Below are 6,445 nucleotides of genomic sequence, written 5' to 3'. Positions count from 1 at the left end.
TCAAACTCCAGCATTCAATTTCCTACCCGTAATGCAGCTATCATCTGAAAAATCCAAAAAGTATTACAGCACAAAACACAACAACAAACAAAGGACATACTGGACCAGATGTTTGGAACTCATTGTCTGAGGATCTCTGACGCAGTGTTTCTCTTTGCAGTTTTGAATGATCTTACAACAATCTTACAAAATTCTCTCTTTGTTAAAACAAAGTATTATTCGAATATATATCAATCTATTAATGAATGAATGAATGAATGAATGAATGAATGAACATCGAGAAGGAGAAGAGTTATTATAGTCATACTTCATGCAAGTATGATATGAGTCTTCATGAATCCCGACCATTCATGTAACTCCGATTGACCATCGTATTTTCAAATTGTAATCAGCTCATAAAGAATGAGCATAGTATTACGTATTTATTTTCTGCAAAGATCATAATACTTTCTGTTTTTGTTGGAGAAAAGATAAAAATGGGTGAGTGAATGAATGACTGTACCGAAGCAAAATAGAGTTTTAAAAGTAACAAATGCGATTTACATAGATATCACAGTACAGTAAATGTGCTGGCACCGTGTAGGATTTACCATGCACAGAGGCATGACGATCAGTTATAGTTCAGTGTTCGTTCGGTATGTACAGTATGTATAAACGTAGTGTATCAATATGTACTTTTTCGCACCATGTACTTTTTCAGTCCTAACCTGATGAATTTACTGGAGTTTAGTCTTTTGTACGATTTGCATGTTAATAGCTGGACATTGCATATCATGCACCATCTTCCTCCTTGCTGACTTCTCTCCACGCTCGCCATGATCGGCAAACAACTGCGTGCATCATAACACAACAGTAACCATACACTACAAAAGTACAATGTTAACTAACTATACACAGCCCAGTCGCTGTATATGGTACGTCGTTCGCATAGCGTAACAGCGTCTGGTCGGGCTAAATGTTAACCAGCTGATCATGCCATCGCCGCACACTGCACTGACACTGAAAATTCACAGCACAATCCATGTGCTGCACGTGTCGCTGTAAACATGTACAGTCGTGATTACGGTGTATTTGCATACACACGTCGATGAGCTCGGTGCGACGCGAATATTCATAGGGTTCTGCCACAATTTGCACGTGAACTTTGACCCCGCTCAACAAACCGACTAGACGTTTTTGTTTGTTTGTTTTTTTCGGGCGTCGCAATCACTGGGTATGCGCCCTCACTCGGCCTAGCGCAATACAGCGTGTGTAAGAGTTCTGTGGGTACAGCACGTACACAATCGACTACAACTCGGAGAAATAAAGACGAAACAAAAACGGCTAGAAACTAGACTATGTGTTCACGTGATCTCCGTACCTCCTTGCCAGCGTTCCTTTCCATCACGCCTTCTATAACGAGAGGACGAACACTAGGTTGAGCTACTAGGCTGACCTTATACAGACGCTATGGTGGAGGGGACTCCACTCGTTTCGAGAATTGTCATTGGGCTGACCCCTCTATAATGCTAAATGTTACTGTCACTTTAGTCCGTAAAGGAAGACTACGCTTTCAACTCCCAAAAGCCAAAATGAATCATGTTCGTGACAACGCTCTATATGGTGCTGTCTCGAAGAGGAATTTGCCCGAATCTATCATATCTAATTAGTTATTGTCAAGCTGATGGCATGGCTTATTTGATGCGAAATTTACGAAGATTTTTTTTTTTCTTCTCGTGTCTGTGAATGGACTGGCTCATTTTATTAACAGGTGTGAGATTATTCAACAGATGCTATCACATGCAAGGAAATGGAATCGTGAGTTCCTTACTACAAGGGAGGTGCTCACCTCCCTGTTTCGACCCATTAACATCTACGCTCATGAAAGAATGAAAAGTATTCTGTACTTATTTATCTGTAAAGATCATTACATTTGCATGATTCTGTTGGGGACAGAAAAATGAATGAATGAATGAATGAATGAATATGCCAAAAAATAAAGGTTTGAATGTAACTAGTACGACTTACAGAGACTTCTATATCTTCCGGTCACAGTACAGTAAATGTGCCTTTTGCACCATGCATACCTCCACATTTTTCTGCTGTTTAGTGCTAACTCAATAGAACCATAAAGGATCATAATACATTGTAGTGGAACACACAAACGCACACACACAAGAGATTAATAACAGTCAGGTACTATAGTATGATATACTGTACATATCAAACGAACATACAAAAATTGTATTATAATGTTCGTTTGATATGTGAGTAGGTATGAACGTATGTATCATTACAAGGTCATCGACCTTCTCTGGCCATTGATTTGTAATCACCGTTTACTCCCTTAGTAAACAACACAACGTGGATTTAATTATCAGTTTACTCACCAGGATCAAAAAAATCAGAGTGGCACGGCAGTACATCGTTGCAAGATGGTTAGCATGAATGATAGATTTTGCCTCTTGGAGAGTGACATTTAAAGGCAGCCGATCGCCATCCCTAATGGTACGTAAACTCCGAACGACCGAAGTTTGTGCGTGCAATTGCGCAATGGCAGACTCGGTGCTATATCCATAAACGTGTGGGACAATGCTACCACTGAGACAAGTGTGTGTGTGTGCGTGTGTGTGTACGCATCATACACAAACATTGTCACCGCGAGCTGCGGTGATTGGAGGAGAGAGGCCAGAAGACGCTGCGGCGTGTGTGTGTGTGTGTGTGTGTGTGTGCGTGTGTGTGTACGCATCATACACAAATATTGTCACCGCGAGCTGCGGTGATTGGAGGAGAGAGGCCAGAAGACGCGTGGCTCTTTTGGCCTCTCTTCATGCGCATGCGCACTGAGAGTGTGCGTCCATTCGGAAGCTCTCGGGACAGCCATTTTGGGTTATTAGGAGATAAGCACAGGGAGCTCTCTTGTAGCCTACCGTATTTTCGCTGACCCATTGAGCCAGCGCTATTCTCATTCGGGGGTCACTACATTTGATACAGAATGGGGGAGGCAGCGTGTTGCGTTCGTCTCCGTGCCGCACAAACCACTCGCCACGACTGAGTGTCTTTAATACAATGGAGTAGAAATACTTCTGTCTCTTCCAATCTCCCTGGTCTCAGGAAGTGCTGGAAGCAGGGAAGTGCAAGCAGTGGCCGCGCGAAAACAACCAGAATGCCACCCGAGAAATTTTACTCAGTGGTCAAATGCAACGCCTGTGCGTAAATGCACCGGTGCATTCGCAATAGTCTAGATTTCGGACTGTCTTCTCCTCCCTATTATAGGGCAACACGCCCTACATGTGTCAAGAGGTGTTATGGCATGATCCCGACAATTTTCCCCGACAAACAAAGGTTTTGTAATTGCTCTATCATACTGCACTATACGCACGGAGCGTGTATCGCCCTATTGCAATAATGGTGGGGGAATCCAACAATAAGCGAAATGTTTAATATCAAAACTGTCTAGGGGCTACGACTAGACCAACTGTGCAGAGTCTCCTGATTTTACGTTGTCTGCCTTCACGTATATAGTTTGCAGGCACAAACCCTTGTTGGTCGCATTAGGAGTCTGCATGTGCCAAGACTAATACACGCACCACTCAGAGCACACTCTGGCACCACTGCAGCCTCCCCCAACAACTTTGACAAGCCTTGTTGGGAGAAGATATACAACACAGGGCCTATATTGCCGAAGTGGTGCATATAGTAGTCTTGGCGCAGACTCCTTTACGACCAACAAGGGTTTGTGCCTGCAAACTAACTTGCATACATCATCGGGGCTTGCCCCCCCCCCCCCCCCCCCCCCGCCGTTAGCGACTGTTTATGATCGTCGCGAGATGGCTATGGTTTACAATTTTGCACTCGGCAACCACAATGAAGCATTAATTTTATCTTTGCATGAGCGCATGTTTCTAATATTCATAGTACACTGTATTTCGAAACAATGTTGTTTGTATGGAGCTACCATTCCTCACTCCTTTTTTGTCCGATCTTCTGCATTCTTACTTGTATATCCGTGTACACAATTCTTCTATCCAGGGTGCGTCTTATCATTACTCTTACATCATGGAAATCATGGCGCGGGTTGTAGTTTCATTCTTTTCTTTTTTTTCTCTCTCTCTCTTTCCTTCCTAATTTGATTTTATGTCAGTTGACATTGGTTACTTTCATTTTGCTTTATATTCAAGAATTTGAAGTATATCTGCTGTAGTTTCATTAAGTCACTATTATTTACTCTCTAAACAAAAATCGAGTGAAAAATGTTCACTCTTGAAGGAGTATAAATAACAGAAAAGAGTGATTTCAGAGTGAAATTGGAGTGAATTTTGAGTGAAAATATTCATTTTCACTCATTTTGGAGTGACCTCAGAGATCACTCCAAAATCTTCGAGTGATCCCTGAGGTCACTCCAAAATGAGTGAAAATTAACATTTCAGCTGAAAATTCACTCCAATTTCACTCTATATTCACTCTTTTTTTGTTATTCGCTCCTTCAAGAGTGAATATTTTCACTCGATTTTTTTTTAAAGAGAGTATATCTGCTGATTAACAAATTGCCCTACATCGATCAAAGAATTTGAATACGCAGTACTCGCTGCAGGCTATGATACTTAGTATAAGGATTAGAACCAACACTTGCTGTCGCGAGGTAGCGCGGTGGTCTATAGTGGAGATGACGCCTGTCCGGAGATCAGGAGGTCGTAGGTTCGAAACCTGCTCGAGTACGTACGCCCATGATTTTTTTTTATCATGGCTACTACTAAAACACTGATCAATTCAGTGCTTATTTACGTCAATTTGGGGGCAATTTGTCAATCAGTTGCAATAAAAACACCTCGGCGGAAGAATTTCAAGAATTCGAAGTATATCTGCTGTAGTTTCATTAAGTCGTTATTGTCGAAAAGCCTTTCGTTTCAGACCTCCACTCCTGAGAGAGTCAGACAAGGTTTGAGCTAGTGCACGTGTCTGTACTTTCCACGAGCACGCCAAGCTAGGACATGCTTTGTGTACAATACTTCGGTAATCACAAAGGCAACGAAACATGCATCCAATTCGAATTCGAGTCGCAGAGCGTATTTTACGAGTATCACATGTCGACAACTTAGAAAGGACGCAAAGTTGTACCGCGTTTCCTGATGCAGTAAATCATGGCACCAGGGGACACCTGTTCGTGAAAATTTTAATTTGGCACGGCCTATTGTCTTGCTCGTCTTTTGGTTTCGTAATTTTCCTCCCAAATATCGCCGTGACAAAATTATTTTGTTCTCTAGTGTTCTGAGGGTCAAATACCGTACAAGCTTTGCTTCTCCATTTCCATTCCCACGCATCTCACCAACGGAGACGTCTCCGCGACGTCTCCATCTTATCAGTCGCAGCAGTAGCGGAGACGTCTCCAAAATGAAAAAGGCTTGCGGTCTCACCAAGAGTCTCTAGACGTCTCAAGCAGGAAGTTCTTTGAACGAATAGAAAGCTTGGGTCTCTTCCCGTGTTCGCTGAACCTAACCATTTTAAAGCTAAAAATCTCCTCTTGGAATTTGATATTAACTAAAAATCATGTCTGGCGCTTTTTGGTTGGTTTTGAGATGCACGCTCACATTTATTGACCCTATTACATAAATGGATTTTGTTGAATTTATACATTTTATTGAAATATACAGTAACACATAAAATTGAATGCATATAACTATACTTTTCTTTAAAGGATACTGTATTTCACTCAAATTATTTATTGTAACGCAAATGAATGTGTATGGAATTCAACTATAAACTCACATGTATAGGTAGGGGCTGCCCTTCAAACATATTTTCTTATCGAGAAGGAAGGAGACGTCGTGGAGACTAATATCCGCGACTGCTAAGACGTCTCCGCGATGTCTCCGAGACGTCGCCGAGACCTGATGGAAACCAGAAAAAAACTGGTGAGAGGTCGCGGAGACGTCTCGGAGACGTCTCGGAGACATCGCTGAGACATCACGTAGCAGTCGCGGATATAATTAGTCTCCGCGACGTCTCAGCAACTGATAGAGACGTCTCGGAGACGTCGCGGAGACTTCGCGGAAACTGGAAAAAGTCTAACATGTTTAAATTTCTTGGAGACTCTTTAATTTTCTGAAGATGTCTCGGAGACGTCGCGGAGACGTCTCTGCAACTAGCAAAATCTGGAGTCGCGAACTAGTTTCAAGCCCGGTGAGATACCCCCCTTTAATGTGTACTATGCATATATACGTTAAAATACAATTATGTTGTTACTCATCACATGTATTTAGTTAATTTACATTTTTGAAATTATTACAAATACTAATATGTTCTGCTTAAGCATTGTATCTAATTTTCGCTGTTTATATAATGGAAATAGATTTGAACCTTGAACCTTGAGCCTTGAATCGTAGTCATAGTCTAGATTCCGGACTAGATTCCCCTCCGTATAACCAAGGAGGTACTAGGCGAGCTCGCCTAGTACCTCCTTGGTATA

This window comes from Diadema antillarum, unplaced genomic scaffold (genome assembly GCF_040938485.1).
Source record: "Diadema antillarum isolate AM-2024a unplaced genomic scaffold, OU_Dant_1.0 seq00000429_RagTag, whole genome shotgun sequence".
NCBI classification, from domain to species: Eukaryota; Metazoa; Echinodermata; class Echinoidea; order Diadematoida; family Diadematidae; genus Diadema; species Diadema antillarum.
Note: the sequence above shows the minus strand (reverse complement) of the source record.